This window comes from Bufo bufo, chromosome 6 (genome assembly GCF_905171765.1).
Source record: "Bufo bufo chromosome 6, aBufBuf1.1, whole genome shotgun sequence".
Classification (NCBI taxonomy): Eukaryota; Metazoa; Chordata; class Amphibia; order Anura; family Bufonidae; genus Bufo; species Bufo bufo.
In genome coordinates this window covers 381,221,028-381,246,095 of record NC_053394.1, presented here as the reverse complement: position 1 = coordinate 381,246,095, position 25,068 = coordinate 381,221,028, and the positions used below count along the sequence as shown (strand labels likewise).

The 25,068-nt window shown below is 41.5% G+C and overlaps 1 protein-coding gene and 1 pseudogene across 1 annotated transcript in view; one reads left to right on the top strand and one right to left on the bottom strand.

Moving 5' to 3' along the window:
• Positions 1 to 25,068, top strand: part of LOC121005745 (zinc finger protein 729-like) — a 456,628-nt gene that overhangs the window by 209,191 nt on the left and 222,369 nt on the right.
• LOC121004229 lies at positions 2,481 to 6,180 on the bottom strand (annotated as a pseudogene).

Here is a 25,068-nt window from a genome sequence, read left to right as displayed (position 1 = left end):
AAGCCTGATTCTCTGCTATGACATGAAGCCTGAATCTCTGCTATGGGACCTCTCTCCTCTGTCTGGGTGCCAGGGCCTAAATATCTGACAATGGACTGTTCCAGTTTTGGTTGATGTGAAGCCTGATTATCTGCTATGACATGAAGACTGATTCTCTGCTGGCATGAAGCCTGAATCTCTGTTATGGGACCTCTCTCCTCTGTCTGGGTGCTGGGGCCTAAATATATGACAATGGACTGTTCCAGTTTTGGCTGACGTGAAGCCTGATTCTCTGCTATGACATGAAGACTGATTCTCTGCTGACATGAAGCCTGAATCTCTGTTATGGGACCTCTCTCCTCTGTCTGGGTGCTGGGGCCTAAATATATGACAATGGACTGTTCCAGTTTTGGCTGACGTGAAGCCTGATTCTCTGCTATGACATGAAGACTGATTCTCTGCTGACATGAAGCCTGAATCTCTGTTATGGGACCTCTTTCCTCTGTCTGGGTGCCGGGGCCTAAATATATGACAATGGACTGTTCCAGTTTTGGCTGACGTGAAGCCTTATTCTCTGCTATGACATGAAGACCGATTCTCTGCTATGGGACCTCTCTCCAATTGATATTGTTTTTTTTATTTATTTTATTTTAATTCATTTCCCTATCCACATTTGTTTGCAGGGGATTTAACTACATTTTGCTGCCTTTTGCAGCCCTCTAGCCCTTTCCTGGGCTGTTTTCCAGCCTTTTTAGTGCCAAAAAGTTCGGGTCCCCATTGACTACAATGGGGTTTGGGTTCGGGACGAAGTTCGGGTTCGGATCCCGAACATTTCCGGGAAGTTCGGCCAAACTTCTCGAACCCGAACATCCAGGTGTTCGCTCAACTCTACTCATTACCACACCTCCCCCTCCTCTCTGTGGAGGTGACATCACCGGTACTAATGGGCAGGCTTTAGCGCTGCCCTAGCCTGGAAAACAACTGAGAAGCCTCTGTCTAGCAGTGTAAAAATGTAAGCAAAAAGGCAAAAAACAAAACATGAAATGCTCTGATGCTCATCTTAGAAGGGCTGCCTGGGTGAAAAAGGGGATATGCCCGGATTTAGCTCTGACCCGAACAACCCCTTTAATTTTTATTTATTGTGCTGCCTACCTAATTTTTGCAGCTTTGTTTTACATGACGCATGGGGATTTTTATTAGTATGTTTTTAAGAGATTTATTTACTTTTTAATTTAAACTCAAGCTCCTAAAATGCTATAAATATGCAGATTGACACCAAAATAAATGGTTAAAATTGGTTCCCTGTTTTGGTCATATTGATAGTTCTTTTTTTTTGTGTCACGTGAAAAGAGAAACTATGCAGACTTTTTTTTTCTATTTTATTGTCACTTGTATTTTATATATATTTTGATACTTTTCAAATATATTTTGGCCTCACTGTAACTGGGGCATCCAGATGTGACGAGTGATGCTTCTGCACCATAACGCCCCTGCCTGGCAAGGTAGAAACCACTATGTGCACAAAACAAGCAATCACCGACAGAATATATTAAGGGGCAGCATCCAAAACCATCCATAAGAACAATAAAGGATCACTGCCCCCCTCTCTCCATCTGAGGTATCGTCATTACTTGTAGAAGTATTGTCAGGTATAAGACATCCAATTATAAACCCAAACAAAACTGTAACTGCAGCCATGGAGCTCATGGAATGAATATTGGGGATCCTCCAAATAAGACATATCATCTCCGTATCACCATACAATAATACAGAAAATAGTCATAAGAAACAAAATGATCAAAAATTCTATATATCCAATAAAAATATTTTATAACCAAGTATTCCCCCACTGGTAAATTCATGTGAGATGAGTCAACCACATGACTTTTACAAATACAGGGGCAGCGGGGTCCCCACTTGGATTTATCTACAGATACATATTGTATTCATTCAATACAGGAGACTATGTTTGTTTGAGGAGATCTCACAGTAGTCCCAATCATCACTCCAAGCCCTCAGCCACCTCTGGTAGCCCAAAGCAAGGTTCTGTTTTATCTCCCTGTAACAAGGAGTGTCTGACGGAATAAAGCCAGTTAGCGACACTGACTACCATAAAAACACATAAGAGAGGTCACTAAACGGCTAAGCATGGAGATGGCTTCTCTCTGTGAGTTTTTTTTCTATGTGAAACAAGAGCTGATTTCTGCTTAAAACATTTCCCACATTCTGAACATGAAAATGGCTTCTCCCCGTGTGATTTCTTTGATGTACTGTACAACAAGAGCTTGTTTATACTTAAAGCATTTACTACATTCTGAGCATGAAAATGGCTTCTCTTCTCTGTGAGTTTTTTTATGTGTCACAAGAGCTGATTTCTGCTTAAAATATTTCCCACATTCTGAGCATGAAAATGGCCTCTCTTCTCTGTGAGTTTTTTGATGTTTAACAAGAGCTGATTTCTGCTTAAAACATTTCCCACATTCTGAACATGGATATGGCTTCTCTCCTGTGTGAATTTTCTGATGTATAACAAGAGCTGAATTATTGTTAAAACATTTCCCACATTCTGAACATAAATAAAGGCTTCTCTCCTGTGTGAATTCTCTGATGTCTATCAAGAACTGATTTCTGATTAAAACATTTTCCACATTCTGAACATGAAAATAACTTCTCCCCTGTGTGATTTCTCTGATGTAAAACAAGATTTGATTTTTGGTGAAAACATTTACCACATTCTGAACATGAAAATGGCTTCTCTCCTGTGTGACTTATCTGATGTACAACAAGAGCTGAATTATTGTTAAAACATTTGCCACATTCTGAACATGATAATGGCTTCTCTCCTGTGTGAATTATCTGATGTTTATCAAGAACTGATTTCTGATTAAAACATTTCCCACATTCTGAACATGAAAATCGCTTCTCTCCTTTGTGAATAGTCTTATGGTAATCAAGAGCTGATTTGTAGTGAAAACATTTCCCACATTCTGAACATGAAAATGGCTTCTCTCCTGTGTGATTTCTCTGATGTACAACAAGATTTGATTTTTGGTAAAAACATTTACCACATTCTGAACATGAAAATGGCTTCTCTTCTGTGTGATTTCTCTGATGTACAACAAGATTTGATTTATGGTGAAAACATTTACCACATTCTGAACATAAAAATAATGACTTCTCTCCTGTGTGATTTCTCTGATGTACAACAAGATTAGATTTTTGGTAAAAACATTTCCCACATTCTGAACATGAAAATGGCTTCTCCCCTGTGTGAATTCTTTGATGTACAACAAGAACTGATTTCTGTGTAAAATATTCACCGCATTCTGAACATGAAAATGGCTTCTCTCCTGTGTGAATTCTCCGATGTCTAACAATCTGAGATTTAAATCTAAAACATTTTCCACATTCTAAACATGAAAATTGTTTCCCTCTTACGTGAGCTGTTTGATGTTTACCACCTTATCTGTGACTTTTATTCTGTGTTACAATCTGTGATGAATCAGAAGATCGGACCTGTTTAAAAGCATCCAATAATACATTCTTGCTATGATTGGATGAAGATCTAGCTTAGATATTGGCATGCTCTTCAAATGTATCTCGTGTGATACCACAATCATCTACTTCAAAATCTGAAGATACCAGATGTTTCTCTAAGTTCCTGGTACCGTCATCTGCCAAGAAAAAAGACATTTTATTATTTATGATTAATATACCAAAATATTCTATTGAAATGTTATTACATTTCAGTATTAAAAATATCCACAGAAACATGTATGGCACAAAATACAAGAATTAACTGACAAACAGTGACGGCCAAAAAGATCACGATCTAATAGTAGACCGAGGGCCATAACTAGGCCAGGTTGGCCCCCACCATTTTTTTTAATTCAAATAATTTTTTATTAGAACGTTTTCAAAAAAGTTACAGAGGCAAACAACCCCCATTTCACCCCCCAACCCCTCCCACCCCACAATCCGCTCCATAACTACCCCTATAGACTGTGATATGAATAAAGTCCATTCTTCATGTTTCTCAGGTGTCCATTTGGCGTATAGTGCACTGCATCGCATCCGAGGGCCAACCCGTTTAGGCCTGGTTATATATCCAAAACATACAGTCTCTTAGGGTCTCAGAGATGTAAGCATTATCCTGCAGCATACGATTTCAGTTTGAAAGGAGCGTTCCGCTAGTAAAGTCTGATTTTCCACAGATAGGAGAAAATAATCTGACTGGAATCGTTCAGTAAAAGAGGAAGTAGTACAGAAAAAAGGTGCATCATGCCGAATACAGACACATCTTAGCTTAATACAATACAGCACCATACCCTGTCAGACCCAATCGCCAAGTCTATCTACTCCCATTATTCTATAATCTAGCAGCAAGGCATCCCTATAATACTAGAGTATAGTGATGAGCCCAGAGGTACCAGATCCTATCAAATTTCTTATTGTTGCCCCTTTTCTGATATACAAATTTTTTTCTAATTTCGCCAAGTTGTGTACACGGTCCACCAATTCCACCACTTTCGAAGGATGTGGAGCAGTCCAATAATATGCAATCAGTTTCCTAGCGGTGTACAAAATGCGCCTAACTGCAATTTTCCAGTTCTGCCACTATTGGGAGTGTCTTAACTATACCGAGTATACACACTAGAGCAGACGGCAGCAGGTGGACTTCAAATATATTCACAATAAGTGCTATTACATCTAGGCAATATCGTCTTAGTCGCGAGCAGTTCCACATGAGATGGATAAGATTTGCATTAGGTGTCCTACAGCGAGCACATAGATCGTCTACCCTATTTCCCATTCTCTTTAGCAACCTCGGGGTCCTATAGACCCGATGCAAAATAAATAGTTGGGATACTCTGTGGGCTTCACTGAGCGCTACTGCCGGGAATTTCTCTAATACTGCCTCCCAGTCCTCCTCCGTCAAATCCGGGATGTCTCTTCGCCATTTACCATAAAGAGTCAGTGGGGCTTGCTTCCACTTTGAGTCCATAAGACTCCAGTAGTGAAGAAAATACAGTAGTTGCGTCATAAGCGTCATCTTAATCAAATTAGTGCGCCCTACTAATGTAAGAGGAAGGCGGATCCAAGCATGGACCTTCTTCCGAAACCTATCCAGCAGCGGGGTCAAGTTCAGGTCCTGAAATTCTCTACTATCAGCCGTAACCTGAATCCCTAAGTATTTGAAGGAGGTAACTATTTGCAAATCCGTCAAAACAGATTCGTCCACCCCTCCTGACCGAGATAAAGGCATTACTACCGACTTTGTCCAATTTATGGTTAGACCAGACATCCTGCCGAAACTATTAATAATCGCCATTGCTGCTGGAAGAGAAGCACGCCATTGATCTAAAAACAATAGTAGGTCGTCCACATATAGAGCAACCTTCTTGTCGTCCGCATATAGAGCAACCTTCTCCACCAGGGCCCCGTATCGTAATCCCTGCACACATGCCGCTTTTCGTAGTGCCTCTGCAAGAGCAGGGGCGACAGTGGGCACCCCTGTCTGCTTCCCCTATGCAAGTCAAAGGGTTCCGACAGACACCCGTTCACCCTGACTCTGGCCTTGGGCCCAGTATACAGTATTCGCACCCATTTGATGAAATCAGGACCGAACCCCATCACTTGCAAAACCTTTCACAGATAGCGCCATTCCACGCTGTTGAATGCTTTGGCCTCGTCCAAGGACGTGACCGCCGCATCCTAGGCGTGGACCTGGGCCGCCTGAATATTCAGGTAAAGTCTCCTAATATTTACTGCAGTGGACATGTTAGGCACGAAGCCCGCTTGATCAGTGTGAAGGAGGTCCGTGATCACTGTATTTAGACGGTTCGCTAGGACCTGCAACAGCGAAATGGGTTTATAGGATTCAGGTTCCAAAGCGTCTTTTCCCGGTTTCGGGATCACTACTATGGCAGCTTCAGTCATAGAGGTGGGCAACCTACCTTCTACATGAGCCTCCTTAAGCACCTCTAATAACTCTGGCAACAGTATTGGGGCAAACTGTTTATATATTTCTACCGGCAGGCCATCCCTTCCAGGGGCTTTATTATTGGGTATATCCTTTAGCGCCAGTTCTAATTCTTTAACTGTAATCGGGGCATCCATGAGATCTCTTTGCTCGACTTGTAGGGTAGGGAGCCCCAGCCCGTTCAGGAACCCACCTAACTCACTATCCAATGCATCCATTTTAGATTCATATAGAGAAGAATAAAATGTATGCATAACCTCTGGGACTTGTTCTGTCTTATGACACAGCTCCCCCTTAGTATTACGCAAAGAAGCAATATAAGAGGATGGTTGCTGGGCCCTAGCTACCATGGCTAACATCCTGCCTGCCTTCTCCCCCTCCTCATAGTAGGATTGTTTTTGGAAAAATCGTTTATTTTGGGCGTTCAACAGTAACCTCTCATTTAATCTGCTTTGAGCTTCCTCCCATTTTTGCCGGCACTCAGCTGTGGCTCGTTCTATGTATTTCATGTCATAAATGTCAGCTCAACCTCTAAATGTAGTTGCTGCATCCGAGCTTTTGTTTCGTTTTTCATCTTATTAACCGCCGCTATCAGAATGCCTCTGAGGAAAGTCTTCATGGCATCCCAGACAACTAGTCTGGATACCGTGTGTAAGTTATGTGCAAAGAATTCCTTCAGCTGTTCACCTATGTCCGTCACATCTGCTAGGACATGCAACCAGTACGGGTTGAAGTGCCATAACCAGCCCCCACAAGAGTGGGGCGGTAAAAAGTCAACTATGGCTAACACTGGGGTGTGATCTGAGAGTTTCCTCGGCAGGTATTTTATGTCACGGATAAAGTGACCCATCCTGTCATTTCCTAGGATTAAATCAATCCGGGATAAAGTACCGTGTGTCTCAGAGTAACAGGAGTATTTTCGGACTGTGGGGTTTCGTAGTCTCCAAAAGTCTACTAAGGCCGCTTCCCTTAGAAGGCGCCCCGAATGGTGTGACTGCACCTGCAAACAGCGGCAGCCGTCCTATCTACCCTATCCAAGGCTGGTGTGATCACATTATTAAAATCGCCTAACATTATCACAGGCACATCAGGCAAGTCTACATAGAAGGAGAGAACCTTCCGGATCGTGCACGGCGAATAAGGAGGAGGGATATACACTCCTATTATGACACAGGGGTGGTGGTAAAGTTTACCATACAGACAGACAAAACGTCCATCCTCATCTAATTTTTGTCTGAGGCATTCAAACGCCACATTTTTATGGATAAGAATACTGACACCTCTCGCATAGGAGGAGTAAGTCGCATGGAAGCAGTATCTAGCCCAATTAGGTGTGAGTAGATTAAGCTGTTCTGTAAGCATGTGCGTCTCCTGCAAGCAGCAAATGGACGATCCGTGGGACCTAATGCAATCAAGTACTGCACGTCTCTTAGTCGCATCCTTGATACCTCTTACATTCCAACTAAGAAAATTTATCGCGATAGCCATAGCAGTTGTATGATATTAGTCACCAAGAGACAATTGAGACCCTGAACATAGCGACTAAGGATGCCCACATGATGGACCTGGACCCCGCCTGGACACCGCAATCCCTGACAGCTCATAATTACAGTCTAGCAACCAATTTCCCCCCCTCTACCCCCCAACGAACCAGGAACATTAACAATGTGCGTACCAACTTCTCCGGCGGGTTCCTGCTTGGACACAATAGCCCGTACCACGGGAGCAGCAAGCACCTGCCAGCTGGGTCGGCAAGGAGTGGCAAGTTAAATCGCTGACAAAGTGAAAAGTAACCAAGTAATTAACAACTATAGAACTCTTAATAAAGGTAGATTCCTACCCTCAGAGATAACAGTATAGGAGGCTCACTTACAGACAATTTAAGCTCTCCTGCAACTCTCAGCTATAGATAATGAAAGCACATCACTAGATCCCTATTGACTACTGCTGCCCGAATAAAAAGAAAATATATTGTCATCGCGAGTTCTGTGAGAAGGTCTGTTAGACGTTCTTCTCTACCTCTTGCATGAGGTTCTTTGTTTTGGTTTCACTTTGTCATCTCCTTTCCTTTTCCCAGCTGTCACTTATTTACACTAATTGTCTCCCTTTATATTCCCTCCCATACTGCCTTACTTTGCGGTTTATACTACTTCCTGGATGAGTTGTTCACTGCTAGAGGCTGCAACTGCTGGTTCTTCTGATAAGTCTTTTCCATTATTTGTGTTTCCGTGCTGGCTTGATTCTAGGTGATCCTGACTCCCTCCGTATTAAGTGCAGGGAGCCGGTGGTCGTGATCCCTCACTATTATAGGGTTTTCAGGTGTCACACAGTATAAGGTACGTGGGCATGCAATCGTCTACCATAAAGACCTTTGCATGGACATAAAAGTCAGGGAGAGCTCTAGGGGTTTTATAGGGCTCACCCATATGCTCCTTAGTTTGTGATCAAGCCAGTCGGATGTTTATTTATAAGTTCCAGCTTTCTGCATCACCATCCGTGACATTATAAACCGCCATAACCGTCTTAAACATGGATCCGGTTTCAGCCTTAATTGACCGCATGCAAGGTCTTTCGCTGGAGGTAGCAGATCTCCATAAAACTGTGTCTCAGTTTCAGGTGACCGGTTCTGCTGGAGTTCATGGAGTTTGTTCCAAGCCTAAGATCTCGCTTCCGGATACGTTCTCCGGGGGTAGTGAGAATTTTGTTCGCTTTAGAGAGGCTTGCAAACTCCATTTTTGCCTACTTGGTGATGAGGAACAGAGGGTGGGGATCATCATCTCGCTGCTCAGGGATAACGCTCAGTCTTGGGCCTTTTCGCTGCCGGTGGGGGCACGGCCCCTCCGATCGGTGGATGAATTTTTTGTAGCCCTGGGGCAGATATATGATGACCCAGATCGTATTGCTCTGTCTGAATCTAAACTGCAAAATACAATATACTGGGCACTCACGCTATAAATAGAACCATGAGATTGAAACGATAAGTCTAATTTTCAATTAATGAATTTATTAACATACCCATAAGTTGACATATATACGAATAATGATAAAAATACTAGGACAACCTAAAAGTTAAATGGAATAAATATCTAAAATATTGGATTATTTAAACATCAGTGTGACCACAATATAACGTAATCTGCGGCTAAAACCCTTGATCACATTTAATCATAAAATATAATGTCATATAATAAGAGACATAAATTAGTAGCCAGTATAGACTGAATAAAGGATTAGGATCCGCTAGTTGGAACAAAGTTTCTGAGTCCTTGAAAGTCCAATGTTACAATGTATTTAAGTCCACTGTTACAATGAGTGTTTGAAGCGGTGTCCCGCTTATACTCACTGTTCGGTGATTCCTTTTGCAGTCTTCCACTGCTGCCGTTTCGGTTCACTGTGTCAACAAAAAAACGTTTTCCCAGGTTGTATCTGCCACCGGTCTGTGTGGCTCTGGGCACCGCTCCGTACCGCTGAAGAGTTGGTGTCCTCCAAGCCTGTAGTTTCCCTGCTTCCACGCTGATTTGTCTCTGCAGTCACGATGCTTGATATTCTCGTGCTGCGGTCTTAAAAGATCAGCGTTCTTAATAAGTCAGCGTGCCAGGGCCTCTTTACTTACTGGATATTCCGGTTTTTTGTAGCATCAGCCTGGGATAATTTCTAAAGTATAGTCAGCACAAGTTCATGTGGATGGACTGGGGGTCTTGGACCAAACGCGTTTCGGGGCTTCACGTTGCCCCTTCCTCAGTGGTGAACAATCCCCCTTGAAAAGGGTCTTTTTATACGAAATACCATGCTGGTTCCAATTACTCAATTAGATGTTACTCCTCCTATTTCTTACGTTGTGATACAAATCCTGAGTTGTGGATTTGAAAGTGTTTGTTGTTCCACCAGAATATATCTTTTTCTTATATTATACTTTGTTTTCTGTATTGGTCATATTCTACATTTCTTAATTTGTATGTTCGGACTCTATATATGTGACACATTATGTCCTCATTTATATAACATAGAGAATATTAGTACATAAAGAACATATATAAATACAAAAATATATGCCTGAAAAAAGCATCCCATATTCTTATGTTGTCTAGGCGATTTTTGCATTTCTCTATTTCGCCCAGTACTTCTAGTACCATGGGAGTCTCCTCTAAGTTTATTTTTATAATAACCATAATACTGATCCATAAATTATTTCTCATAAAAATATTTAAAAAGTTATTTATCAGAAATTCCCTATTCAAATCCTTATTATCAAAATAATGTATTCCATTATATATAAAAGGAGGAACAAATATGCAAAATCTTTTATTAAACAATTTTTGGTTAAAAATATTGGTTACAATTTTTTTTTAGTTAAAAACTTAGGTTAAAATTTTTTTGTTATTCCATTTTTTATATATAACTCCGCACCAACGGTAAAGATGGGGGACTAATAATGTTTTTGATCCGAAGATGTGGTGTATAGGTGGAAGTGCCCCGCAAAGGGCCGAACCCCCCCAGAATATATACACTGGGAAGGGTTTTGCCATCTGCGGGGGACATCCACCAAATTTACAGAAACCTGAACAATTCGAATTCTGCATTCAATCCACCCGGCATTAATGTATTCAATTCATAGATTCTTTGAGTTTCTAGCCTTGACATCTTACTTATATGATCCCCTCCCCTCCATCCTTTCTCTACTTTGTCTATTGCTGCGAATTTCATACCTGTTGGATTCTTATCATGTTTTAATTTAAAATGTTTAGACAAAGCATGTGTCTCCAAACCTTTTTTAATATTCGTAACATGTTCAGAGATGCGCTTTTTTAAAGTTCTTTTTGTTCTTCCCACATACTGACGTCCGCATGGGCATTCTATAATATATATGACATTGTCTGAATTGCAAGTGAGAAATTATTTTATTATATGTTTATGTTTATTTGTCTTAGATATGATTTCTTTAGTTTTGCGAGGAAATGAGGTTTCCCTACAGTTCCCACATTTGCCACATCTATGAAAACCTTCCATATTTAGCCATTTTTGTATACTTTTATTATTTTTATCTTTTCTTTTTATCGTTGGGGCTACTAAAGTGCCTAAGCTAGGAGCCTTAGTGAAGGAGATCTGTGGTTTATTTGGAATTAGGGATCCTATTACTTTATCCTTTTGGAGTAAGTGCCAGTGTTTGCCTATTATTTTCTGTATCCTTCTGTATTCTTCATTGAAAGGTAAAATAATCCTCAACTCTTCTTTCTCCCCTTCCTTATCCGTTTTCCCCTCTAAGAAGAATTCCTCTCTTTTCATACTCCTCACTTTATTTAAGGATCTATTTACTAATTCCTCAGGATAATCCTTCTCCAAAAATGCCTTTTTCATTTTCCTAGCTTCTTCCTCAAAATGGTCTTCTGCTGTGCAATTACGCTTTATTCTGCGGAATTGGCCCTGCAGTATATTAATCAGCCAGCTTGGTAAATGACAGCTGCTGTATAAGATGTAACTATCCCTTGTTGTGGGTTTTATATACGTGCAACTTTGTAATGCTTTGTCTTTTACAAAAAATTTTAAGTCTAAAAATTCCACTACTTCTTTATTAATATTATGAGTAAAATTTAAACTAAAATTGTTAAGATTTATCTCTGATACAAAATTGTCCAATGATTCCCTGCCTGATTTCCAAATAAAAAACACGTCATCTATGTACCTTTGCCATAGTACCAGGTCCACCCCTAGTCGGGGGGTAATGTTGCATTCCTCCCAATCTGCCATAAAAAGATTGACATAACTAGGGGCGAACCTGGTACCCATGGCCGTACCCCGTGTTTGTAAATAAAAATCTGATTCAAAGTTAAAATAATTATGGGTTAAAATAAAATCCACACTCTGAATTAAAAAATCTATTTGTCCCTCTTGCAGTCTCCCTTCTTTCTTCAATTGTGTTTCCACTGCCTGTTTTCCTTGTTCATGTCTTATAATCGTATATAATGATTGGACATCCAATGTGCCCATCCACCATTCTTCTTCAAATTTCAAATTTTCTATAATATTAATTATTTGTGTCGAATCTTTGGTATATGATAAACTTTTTTTGACCGTGGGTTGCAATAGGACATCAATGTATTGTGACAGATTACATGTTAACGACTGTATACCAGAAACAATAGGGCGGCCAGGTGGATTATTAGTATCCTTGTGTATTTTTGGTATACAATAGAATACCGGTATTCTTGGATACCTGTTCAATATAAAGTTGTATTCATCTTCCGTTAAAATCCCTTTACCTCTGCCTTCTTCCACCAGAGTAGTTAATTCTATGAAAAACTCATCTGTGGGATCCTTATTTAGTTTCTGGTATGTGTCGCCATCTGTCAATTGTCTATAACACTCTAGATTATATTTGTCTGTGTCTTGTACAACTATTGACCCCCCTTTGTCAGCCGGGCGAATAATAATATTATTGTCCTTTTGCAATTGTTATAAAACGTCTATTTCTTTTTTTGTTAAATTTTTCCGCCTATATTTATTAGTATCTTTCACTTTACGTATATCGTTTTCAACGCTCTCTTTAAATGTCGCCATTTCTTGGCTTATTTCACTTCTTGGGTACTTTTTAGAATGATTTCTTAACTGGGTATGTGTGTACTTTCCACAGTGCATTATGTCTGCGGCTTGTTTTTCAATTGGATTTTTAGCGAAATATTTTTTAAGGCATAACCGCCGTACAAACTTCTCTACCCCAATAAAGGTTGCGAATTTGTTTCGTTTCTCTGTTGGGGCAAATTTAAGACCCTTATTAAGAAGTTGTTTTTGAACATCTGATATTGTGGTTGAACTTAAATTTATGATGGAGTCGTTGGATATTAGTGGATCTACTATCTGTGAGGGTGTCGCTCCCTTCCTCTCCGTATCTTCCTCTTACTTCTTCGTGATACCTCACATTGGATTGTGTGTTGTGATTGTGCTGTTTGTGTTGCTGGTGATATCTCCCTGTTTGCTGTGTCCTGTATTCCTGTGGTGTCCTGTGTGACTGTGTCCTGTCTCTCAAGTTGTAATGATGGTCTACTTGAGATTCGTGTTGTGTTTTCTGTGCTCCCCTCTGGGGTGAACCTTTTGTGTGTATTCGGTGATGAGGCGGGGTCCGATCTAAAAAAGAATCCCTTTCCTCAAAAATTTCGAACCTATTTTGAATAGGTATACTAAAGTTAGTGTGTCTATTTATATCTTTAGTGTGATTCTCTCGTGATTTACTATTAGTGCCACTATTATCCTCCCTAGTGTCTTCTATTGTTACCCTCTCCATCTGTTGTTCTTTCTTTTCTTTCCTATCTCTCCTATAGAAAAAAGCTTTTTTATCTTTTTTTCCATGATTTCTTGTTCAATCCTATCCAGATTACTGCATACCTTAGTTTGTAGTATGTTCAATTCTTCTGTTTGCGGAAGTTTATCCGTTATAGTTTTCATATCAGCAATTTTTTTGGTGGTCTCTTCTAAGATTATGCAGCGTCTCTTAATGATCAAGCTTGTAAGTGCTACAGATTGTTCATGTAGCAATTTATTCCATTCTAGATCAAAATCGGCGCTGCATAAATCTTGAGCCGGATTCTTATTGTGTGTTAACCCTTTTGGGATCTGATCAATTTCTATGCACCTTTGGAGGGTTTTTATTTCCCATCTTTGTTTTAATTGACGGATAAGTAACCCTTCTAAATCTCTAAATATTCTTCCTATGCATACTTCTTCTCTATTTTCCGTATACATATTATCTTCAAAAATATAGTTATTTACTTTTTGATTTTTGGATTCTACATGGTTCCACATATCCATGGTATCCACCGCTCCGTGCAGTCACAAAGGCGATTTCAAGATAATAAAGTTACAATTATGAGACGCACAGGAGTGGAAGAAACCACAGGAGGAGGTGCTCACAGTAAAAAGGATTCGCCCCTCCTTTGGAAAAAATTAACAGTAAAATACAATATACTGGGCACTCACGCTATAAATAGAACCATGAGATTGAAACGATAAGTCTAATTTTCAATTAATGAATTTATTAACATACCCATAAGTTGACATATATACGAATAATGATAAAAATACTAGGACAACCTAAAAGTTAAATGGAATAAATATCTAAAATATTGGATTATTTAAACATCAGTGTGACCACAATATAACTTAATCTGCGGCTAAAACCCTTGATCACATTTAATCATAAAATATAATGTCATATAATAAGAGACATAAATTAGTAGCCAGTATAGACTGAATAAAGGTTTAGGATCCGCTAGTTGGAACAAAGTTTCTGAGTCCTTGAAAGTCCAATGTTACAATGTATTTAAGTCCACTGTTACAATGAGTGTTTGAAGCGGCGTCCCGCTTATACTCACTGTTCGGTGATTCCTTTTGCAGTCTTCCACTGCTGCAGTTTCGGTTCTTCGGATCAAAAACATTATTAGTCCCCCATCTTTACCGTTGGTGCGGAGTTATATATAAAAAATGGAATAACAAAAAAATGTAAACCTAAGTTTTTAACAAAAATTTTTTTTTAACCTAAGTTTTTAACGAAAAATTTTTTTTAACCAATATTTTTAACCAAAAATTGTTTAATAAAAGATTTTGCATATTTGTTCCGCCTTTTATATATAATGGAATACATTATTTTGATAATAAGGATTTGAATAGGGAATTTCTGATAAATAACTTTTTAAATATTTTTATGAGAAATAATTTATGGATCAGTATTATGGTTATTATAAAAATAAACTTAGAGGAGACTCCCATGGTACTAGAAGTACTGGGCGAAAAAGAGAAATGCAAAAATCGCCTAGACAACATAAGAATATGGGATGCTTTTTTCAGGCATATATTTTTGTATTTATATATGTTCTTTATGTACTAATATTCTCTATGTTATATAAATGAGGACATAATGTGTCACATATATAGAGTCCGAACATACAAATTAAGAAATGTAGAATATGACCAATACAGAAAACAAAGTATAATATAAGAAAAAGATATATTCTGGTGGAACAACAAACACTTTCAAATCCACAACTCAGGATTTGTATCACAACGTAAGAAATAGGAGGAGTAACATCTAATTGAGTAATTGGAACCAGCATGGTATTTCGTATAAAAAGACCTTTTTCAAGGGGGATTGTTCACCACTGAGGAAGGGGCAACGTGAAGCCCCGAAACGCGTTTGGTCCAAGACCCCCAGTCCATCCACATGAACTTGTGCTGACTATACTTTATAAATTATCCCAGGCTGATGCTACAAAAAACCGGAATATCCAGTAAGTAAAGAGGCCCTGGCACGCTGACTTATTAAGAACGCTGATCTTTTAAGACCGTAGCACGAGAATATCAAGCATCGTGACTGCAGAGACAAATCAGCGTGGAAGCAGGGAAACTACAGGCTTGGAGGACACCGACTCTTCAGCGGTACGGAGCGGTGTCCAGAGCCACACAGACCGGTGGCAGATAAAACCTGGGAAAAAGTTTTTTTGTCGACACAGTGAACCGAAACTGCAGCAGTGGAAGACTGCAAAAGGAATCACCGAACAGTGAGTATAAGCGGGGACACCGCTTCAAACACTCATTGTAACAGTGGACTTTCAAGGACTCAGAAACTTTGTTCCAACTAGCGGATCCTAATCCTTTATTCAGTCTATACTGGCTACTAATTTATGTCTCTTATTATATGACATTATATTTTATGATTAAATGTGATCAAGGGTTTTAGCCGCAGATTAAGTTATATTGTGGTCACACTGATGTTTAAATAATCCAATATTTTAGATATTTATTCCATTTAACTTTTAGGTTGTCCTAGTATTTTTATCATTATTCGTATATATGTCAACTTATGGGTATGTTAATAAATTCATTAATTGAAAATTAGACTTATCGTTTCAATCTCATGGTTCTATTTATAGCGTGAGTGCCCAGTATATTGTATTTTACTGTTCATTTTTTCAAAGGAGGGGCGAATCCTTTTTACTGTGAGCACCTCCTTCTGTGGTTTCTTCCACTCCTGTGCGTCTCATAATTGTAACTGAATCTAAACTGCGTCTTTTATGCCAGGGTAAACAGTCCGCAGAGATATATTGTTCAGAATTTCGGAGATGGGCAGCTGATACTGGTTGGAATGATGCTGCACTACGAAGTCAATTTTGCCATGGTCTTTCGGAAAGATTGAAAGATACATTTGCTTTTCATGAGAGACCAGCCTCGTTAGAATCTGCCATGTCTCTAGCCGTTTGTATTGACAGGCATCTTAGAGAGAGAGAGGAGACTACTCCTTCCTGTCATATTCAGTCCAAGGACAGTGGGGCTGTCTCATTCAGTGCGCAGGGGTCTCAGTCTCTCTCAATCCCCTCTGAGCAGGAGGCCATGCAGCTGGGTTTGCTTGCCTCTGATAGTAGAGGATTCAGCTCTCAGAGGAGGGTTTGTTTTCGTTGTGGGGGTATAAATCATTTGGCTAATGTTTGCCCCTCTAGGAGATTCATTGAGTTTTCTGAGGGTAATAAAAGAAAAACAAAAAGAAAAAAAATCCTCTAAAAACTTACCATTTGCTACTATTGGCAAGGTTGATGCGGAAATTGAAGGTTTGCCGTTTACTTGTAGTTCCCGTTTTCTCCTACCTCTCAGGGTGGCGCTAGACAGCAAGAACATTGTTTGTGAGATTTTTGTAGATAGTGGAGCAGCTGTTAATCTCATTGATAATCAATTTGCAATAACGCATGGTTTCCAGGTATGCACTTTGGAAAAGGATATACCTGTTTTTGCTATCGATTCCGCTCCACTTTCTCAAAGATCGTTAAAGGGCATAGTTCACAATATCCGTTTGACTGTGGGTGACGCTCATGTTGAGGATATGTCATGTTTCGTCTTAAGCGGATTACCTACTCCTCTAGTGTTGGGGCTACCCTGGCTCACTAAACATAACCCCACCATTGATTGGCAAGCAAGGCAAATAAATAGTTGGAGTGAGTTTTGCAGAGAGAATTGCCTCACGGCGTCTCTTTCAGAGGTTTCTACCAAGACTGTGCCATCTTTTCTCTCTGAATTTTTGGATGTGTTTTCCGAGAGTGGTGTCCAGGAGTTGCCCCCACACCGGGAGTAGGACTGCCCTATTAATCTCATCCCAGGCGCCAAACTGCCAAAAACACGTTTATACAATCTCTCCCAACCTGAAAGAGTCGCTATGCATACTTATATCTCTGAGAGCCTGAGAAAGGGACACATCCGACCCTCAAAGTCACCTGTTGCCGCAGTTTTTTTTTTGTTAAGAAAAAAGATGGTTCTTTAAGACCTTGTCTGGATTTCAGGGAGCTGAACCGTATCACGATTCGTGACCCATATCCGCTTCCTCTGATTCCGGACCTGTTTAACCAGATTTTTGGGGCTAAGGTTTTTTATAAATTGGATTTAAGAGGGGCATACAACCTGGTCAGGGTCAGGGAAGGGGACGAATGGAAGACGGCCTTCAATACCCCTTAGGGTCATTTCGAGAATTTGGTTATGCCCTTTGGTTTGATAAATGCTCCGGCCGTCTTCCAACATTTTGTGAACAGCATTTTTTATCATTTAATGGGGAAATTTGTTCTGGTTTATCTAGATGACATTTTGATTTTTTCTCCTGATTTCAAGACTTATAGGGACCACCTACGTCAGATCTTGCTGATTCTGCGGGATAATAAATTGTACGCTAAACTAGAAAAATGTGTGTTTGCGGTTCCGGAGATTCAATTTCTTGGTTTTCTTCTCTCCGCTTCTGGTTTTCGCATGTACCCTGAGAAGGTCAGCGCTGTGCTTGATTGGGAGCTTCCTGAGAATCAGAAGGCGCTGATGCGGTTTTTGGGTTTTGCCAATTATTACAAAAAGTTCATTTTTAATTATTCCTCTGTTGTTAAGCCACTCACTGATATGACTAAAAAGGGGGTTGATTTTTCTTCGTGGTCGGTAGATGCGCTTAAAGCCTTTTCTAGTATCAAAGAGAGTTTTGCTTCCGCTCCCATTTTGGTACAACCTGATGTCTCTCTACCGTTTATTGTTGAGGTGGACGCTTCTGAGGTGGGTGTGGGTGCGGTCTTATCTCAGGTTCCCTCTCCTGCCAAATGGCGACCGTGTGCCTTTTTCTCAAAGAAACTCTCCTCTGCAGAGAGAAATTACGATGTGGGAGATAGGGAGTTGTTGTCCATCAAATTAGCTTTTGAGGAATGGCGCCATTGGTTAGAGGGAGCCAGACACCCTATTACCGTGTTTTACGACCATAAGAATCTGGCCTACTTGGAATCCGCCAAGCGTCTGAACCCGAGACAGGGCAGATGATCTTTGTTCTTTTCTAGGTTTAATTTTGTTGTTACGTTCCGCCCTGGGGTTAAAAATGTGAAAGCGGATGCCCTGTCACATTGTTTTCCGGGAGGGGGGAACTTTGAAGACCCGGGTCCCATTTTGGCTGAAGGGGTGGTCGTCTCTGCTCTTTATCCTGATTTGGAGGCAGAGGTTCAGGCAGCCCAGGCAGAGGCTCCTGATCTTTGTCCCCCTGGGAGGTTGTTTGTGCCTCTCGCTTTACGACACAAGGTTTTTAAGGAGCACCATGATACTGTCCTTGGGGGGCACCCGGGGAGTAGAGCCACAGTGGATCTCATTGCTCAGAGATTCTGGTGGCCGGCTCTTCGTAAGACGGTTGAGGGTTTTGTGGCAGCCTGCGAGACCTGCGCTCGTGCGAAGGTCCCTCATTCACGGCCATCGGGTTCTCTCCTCCCATTACCCATTCCTTCCCGTCCTTGGACGCATCTGTCCATGGACTTCATTACGGACCTGCCTCGTTCCTCGGGGAAGACTGTGATTCTGGTAGTAGTGGACCGTTTAGCAAAATGGCGCATTTCATTCCCTTTCCTGGAATACCCAATGCTAAGACGCTGGCGCAAGAGTTTGTTGATCACATTGTTAAATTGCATGGCATTCCTTCAGATATCATTTCTGATAGGGGCACGCCTTCTGTTCTCGCTTGGGGGTTCGGATGTCATTCTCTTCTGCTTTTCACCCACAGTTGAATGGTCAGACCGAACGCGTCAATCAGAATCTGGAGACATATCTGCGCTGTTTTGTGGCGGAGAATCAGGAGGATTGCTGAGTTTGCTTTAAATAACCGTCGCCAGGAGTCCTCTGATAAGTCACCATTTTTTGGTGCATATGGGTTTCATCCGCAGTTTGGGACATTCTCTGGAGAGGGGTCTTCTGGTTTACCTGATGAGGAGAGATTTTCCTTGTCTTTGTCATTTATTTGGCAAAAGATTCAGGGTAATCTGAAGAGGATGAGTGAGAGATATAAGCGTGTGGCGGATAAGAGACGTGTGCCTGGTCCGGACCTGAATGTTGGTGATCTGGTGTGGTTGTCTACAAAGAATATCAAACTAAAGGTTCCCTCCTGGAAGTTGGGTCCTAAGTTTATTGGGCCTTACAAGATCTTGTCCGTCATCAATCCCGTTGCCTTCCGTCTTGATCTTCCTCAGACTTGGAAGATCCATAATGTTTTTCACAGGTCCCTATTAAAACCTTATGTCCAACCCACTGTACCCTCCTCTTTGCCTCCTCCTCCAGGTCTCTAGGATTGTGGATTCTCGCATTATCCGCGGTTCTCTCCAGTACCTCGTTCATTGGGAAAGTTATGGTCCTGAGGAGAGGATGTGGGTCCCAGTGGCGGACATTAAGGCCACTCGTCTCATTAGGGCTTTCCATAGGTCCCATCCTGAGAAGGTGGGCTCTGAGTGTCCGGAGTCCACTCGTAGAGGGAGGGGTACTGTCACCGCCAGTTCTGTGAGAAGGTCTGTAAGACGTTCTTCTCTACCTCTTGCATGAGGTTCTTTGTTTTGGTTTCACTTTGTCATCTGCTTTCCTTCTCCCAGCTGTCACCTATTTACACTAATTGTCTCCCTTTATATTCCCTCCCATACTGCCTCACTTTGCGGTTTATACTTCTTTCTGGATGAGTTGTTCACTGCTGGAGGCTGCTACTGCTGATTCCTCAGATAAGTCCTTTTCCTTTATTTGTGTTTCCTTACTGGCTTGATTCTAGGTGACCCTGACTCCGTCTGTATTAAGTGCAGGGAGCCGGTGGTCGTGTCCCCTCACTATTATAGGGTTTTTAGGTGTCACACAGTATAAGGTACGTGGGCATGCAATCGTCTACCATAAAGACCTTTGCATGGGCATAGCAGTCATGGAGAGCTCTAGGGGTTTTATAGGGCTCACCCATATGCTCCTTAGTTTGTGATCAAGCCAGTCGAATGTTTATTTATAAGTTCCAGCTTTCTGCAACACTATCCGTGACAGTGTGTTGCCGACGTGAGCTGACGAGATGAACACACCACTCAGCACAGAGAGCTCACGGGCATAGGAGGATAGCGCGCCTTCGTATTTAAAGGCACCTCCGCCCCTCCCACAAATACAGGCTGACTTGTTAGCCTTAACTACATATATGTACAGTTGCAAGAAAAAGTATGTGAACCCTTTGGAATGATATGGATTTCTGCAAAAATTTGTCATAAAATGTGATCTGATCTTCATCCAAGTCACAACAATAGACAATCACAGTCTGCTTAAAGGGTTTCTACTACTTCGTTTTCACCTAATTAGCTTTCAGACACTAGCGATCCGCTAGTGTCTGCTCTACCTAACCATCCTAATATAACAGCTTATTGTCCTGCCGTTTCCTTAAAAAACGAACTTATATAGATATGCTAATGAGCCTCTAGGTGCTATGGGGGCGTCATTAGCACCTAGAGGCTCGGTCTACCTTCACAAACTGCCGCCGCCCAGCGCGTCCCTCCAGCCCGCCCATCTCCTCCGGAATGCGATCCTCCCCGTGCGCGTCTGTATTCGGCGCATGCGCAGTGAATGTCTGACCGCTTCCCTGCTCAGACATCTCCACTGATGTCTGTGCAGAAAGCGGTCAGACATTCACTGCGCATGCGCCGAATACATACGCGCACGGCGCATGCGCGAAATTCGTCCGCTGGCTCACAGGGAGGATCGCATTTCGGAGGAGATGGGCAGGCTGGAGGGACGCGCTGGGTGGCGGCAGTTTGTGAAGGTAGACCGAGCCTCTAGGTGCTAATGACGCCCCCATAGCACCTAGAGGCTCATTAGCATATCTATATAAGTTCATTTTTTGCGAAACGGCAGGACAATAAGCTGTTATATTAGGATGGTTAGGTAGAGCAGACACTAGCGGATCGCTAGTGTCTGAAAGCTAATTAGGTGAAAACGAAGTGGTAGAAACCCTTTAAACTAATAACACACAAAGAATTAAATGTTACCATGTTTTTATTGAACACACCATGTAAACATTTACAGTGCAGGTGGAAAAAGTATGTGAACCCCTAGACTAATGACATTTGCAAGAGCTAATTGGAGTGAGGTGTCAGCCAACTGGAGTCCACTCAATGAGATGAGATTGGAGGTGTTGGTTATAGCTGCCCTGCCCTATAAAAAACACACACCAGTTCTGGGTTCGCTTTTCACAAGAAGCATTGGATGATGTGAATGATGCCTCGCACAAAAGAGCTCTCAGAAGACCTACGATTAAGAATTGTTGACTTGCATAAAGCTGGAAAGGGTTATAAATGTATCTCCAAAAGCCTTGCTATTCATCAGTCCATGGTAAGACAAATTGTCTATAAATCGAGAAAGTTCAGCACTGCTGCTACTCTCCCTACGAGTGGCCGTCCTGTAAAGATGACTGCAAGAGCACAGCGCAGACTGCTCAATGAGGTGAAGAAGAATCCTAGAGTGTCAGCTAAAGACTTACAAAAGTCTCTGGCATATGCTAACATCCCTGTTAGCGAATCTACTATACGCAAAACACTAAACAAGAATGGATTTCATGGGAGGCTACCACAGAGGTAAAAAAATTGCTGAATGTTTACAGTTTGCACAAGAGCACCTGGATGCTCCACAGCAGTACTGGCAAAATATTCTGTGGACAGATGAAACCAAAGTTGAGTTGTTTGGAAGAAACACACAACACTATGTGTGGAGAAAAAGAGGCACAGCACACCAACATCAAAACCTCATCCCAACTGTGAAGTATGGTGGTGGGGGCATCATGGTTTGGGGCTGCTTTGCTGCATCAGGGCCTGGACGTATTGCTATTACCGAAAGAAAAATGAATTCCCAAGTTTATCAAGAAATTTTGCAGGAGAACTTAAGGCCATCTGTCCACCAACTCAAGCTCAACAGAAGATTAATTTTGCAACAGGACAACGACCCAAAGCATAGAAGTAAATCAACAACAGAATGGCTTAAACAGAAGAAAATACACCTTCTGGAGTGGCCCAGTCAGAGTCCTGACCTCAACCCGATTGAGATGCTGTGGCATGACCTCAAGAAAGCCAGACATCCCAAGAATATTGCTGAACTGAAACAGTTCTGTAAAGAGGAATGGTCAAGAATTACTCCTTACCGTTGTGCACGTCTGATCTGCAACTACAGGAAACATTTGGTTGAAGGTATTGCTGCCAAAGGAGGTTCAACCAGTTATTAAATCCAAGGGTTCACATACTTTTTCCACCTGCACTGTGAATGTTTACATGGTGTGTTCAATAAAAACATGGTAACATTTTATTCTTTGTGTGTTATTAGTTTAAGCAGACTGTGATTGTCTATTGTTGTGACTTAGATGAAGATCAGATCACATTTTATGACCAATTTGTGCAGAAATCCATATCATTCCAAAGGGTTCACATACTTTTTCTTGCAACTGATTATATATATATATATATCAAACGAATGATGAGGCAGCACTTCCAGTATAGCGTAAACGGGTGAGGACCCCAAAATTTATTAAAGCGACGTTTCGGCCTGCTCAATGAGGCCTTTCTCAAGCTTGAGAAAGGCCTCATTGAGCAGGCCGAAACGTTGCTTTAATTAATTTTGGGGTCCTCACCCGTTTACGTTATACTGGAAGTGCTGCCTCATCATTCGTTTGATATACTTCGTGGAGGAAGAGCCGACCTCTGTGGGGATTTTGCACCCGGTACACCCTATCTAACTGTGCTGCTGCATTATCTGTGTTTTCTATATATATATATATATATATATATATATATATATATATACACACAGTATCTCACAAAAGTCAGTCCACTCCTCACATTTTTATAAATACTTTATTCTATCTTTTCATGGGACAACCCTGAAGATCTGACACTTTGATACGATGTAAAGTAGTCAGTGTACGGCTTGTATAACGGTGTAAATTTGATGTGCCCTCAAAATAACTCAACACACAGCTACTAATGTCTAAACCGCTGGCAACAAACGTGAGTACACCCCTAAGTGAGAATGGCCAAATTGTGCCCAATAGAAAAAACATTTCCCGAACTTGGGTTCGGTTCCAAGGTACCACTTGGAACCGAACCAGAGTTCAGGAAATGGTTTTTTTACAGTACAAATTAATTTATGAAGTTATTGCACGATGTCTCACGCAATAACTTCAGCTCATCGGAGCCAATACATTCTAATACTGTACGGAGCTCCTGCTCTGTACAGCATCAGAACTAAGTTTTATGGAAATCGACTTTGGATGTTTCATCCCAAGTCGTTTCTCTCATCCCTAGTCATCATCATAGAGATTGTACTGAAAACTACATTTTCTGATAGTCTGTCCTATCGGGGTGGTGTAGAGAGATTCCTGTTTGCTGTCAGGAGATCAATAGACATTTTAGTAAAGACAGTTTCTGTAGAGTGGAGAGAGGGAAAGGCAGAAGAGAGTAAAAGAGATGTTCCAGAGGTTTAGAAATGAAGGGGAGGTTAGAAACAGGTTGGTAGTGAGCGGCACGGGTCGGGTCAAGATGTTATTATTAGTAGTGGGGTTATAATAAAATGTTTGATAGAGGATGGGAAGCGAGAGAGAGAGAGGTTATAAATTATAGTAAGGCGGGAAATGAGAGCCGGGGAGAGGGACTGGAGAAGGTGTGAGGGGATAGGATCACTGCTACAGGTGGGGGGTCGAGAAGCCTAAAGACTTCTTCATCGGTTATAGCGTCAGCAGAGGAGGTCGAGCACATGGAAGTGTGGGAGGGAGGAGGATCGAAACTGGTTGGGGGCTGGGAAATTATTTCCTGCCCGATGTAACCAATCTTGTCTCTGAAGTAGGTGGCCAGATCATCAGTGCAGGTCATATCTTCTCTTCATGATGCAGCCGCTGTCTTCTAGAACACCACAAGCTCTCACCCCTGCGTCTCACACAGAGCAGAACCCAACAAATCCATCCCCAGCCCCGACACAAACCAAACAGAAAAGCTGAGGCTTCCAGAGTCCAGAACGAAGCCGGAAGAAATCCCACCCAAGGAAGACTTCATGGCCTACAGAGAAGCAGCTTCATGTCTGATCACAATCTGTCCGACATTTCCGCGGTTCTCCTGCGTCGCCGGACGCGTTTTTTCTAATCTCCAAAGACTAAAATCTCATCTTTGAAATTCAGCCAATGATACAAGACTGAAACAAGGGAACTTAACTCCTATCCACTGATTGTGGGGGCCCATGTTCCCCCATTGGAATGGAGCAGCAGACAAGCTCAGATCAACTACAAAGAAAATCCCCAGCGATAAGACACAGCGCGGCCATTTATGTGCTAACACTAGGAATAACAGAAGAGAAGTTTATTCCTCCTTTTCCCCCACAGCGGAAATCCTACATCTGCCCCGACATAAGATATCGCTGACATCATTTCTAATAACTGATATGGAGAAAAGGGACAGAGTTACCCCTAAACATCTCCTGAGCACACACAGAGCCCCGATACCAGCAGATTACATCGCCGGCTCTGCTACATGGACATGACAAAGACTCCGCTGTAGTAACTGAACATTACACATACACAGCTCTGCTACATGGACATGACAAAGACTCTGCTGTAGTAACTGAACATTACACATACACAGCTCTGCTGCACACACTGATAGAACTCTTTAGAGGCATATTACACATAAACAGCTTGGTTGTATGCACATACAGCTCAACTACACAGACATTACACGGATACAGCTCATCTATACAAACATTACAGGCTTACAGCTCTGCTACATACAGACTGGAATTCCACACAGCACAGC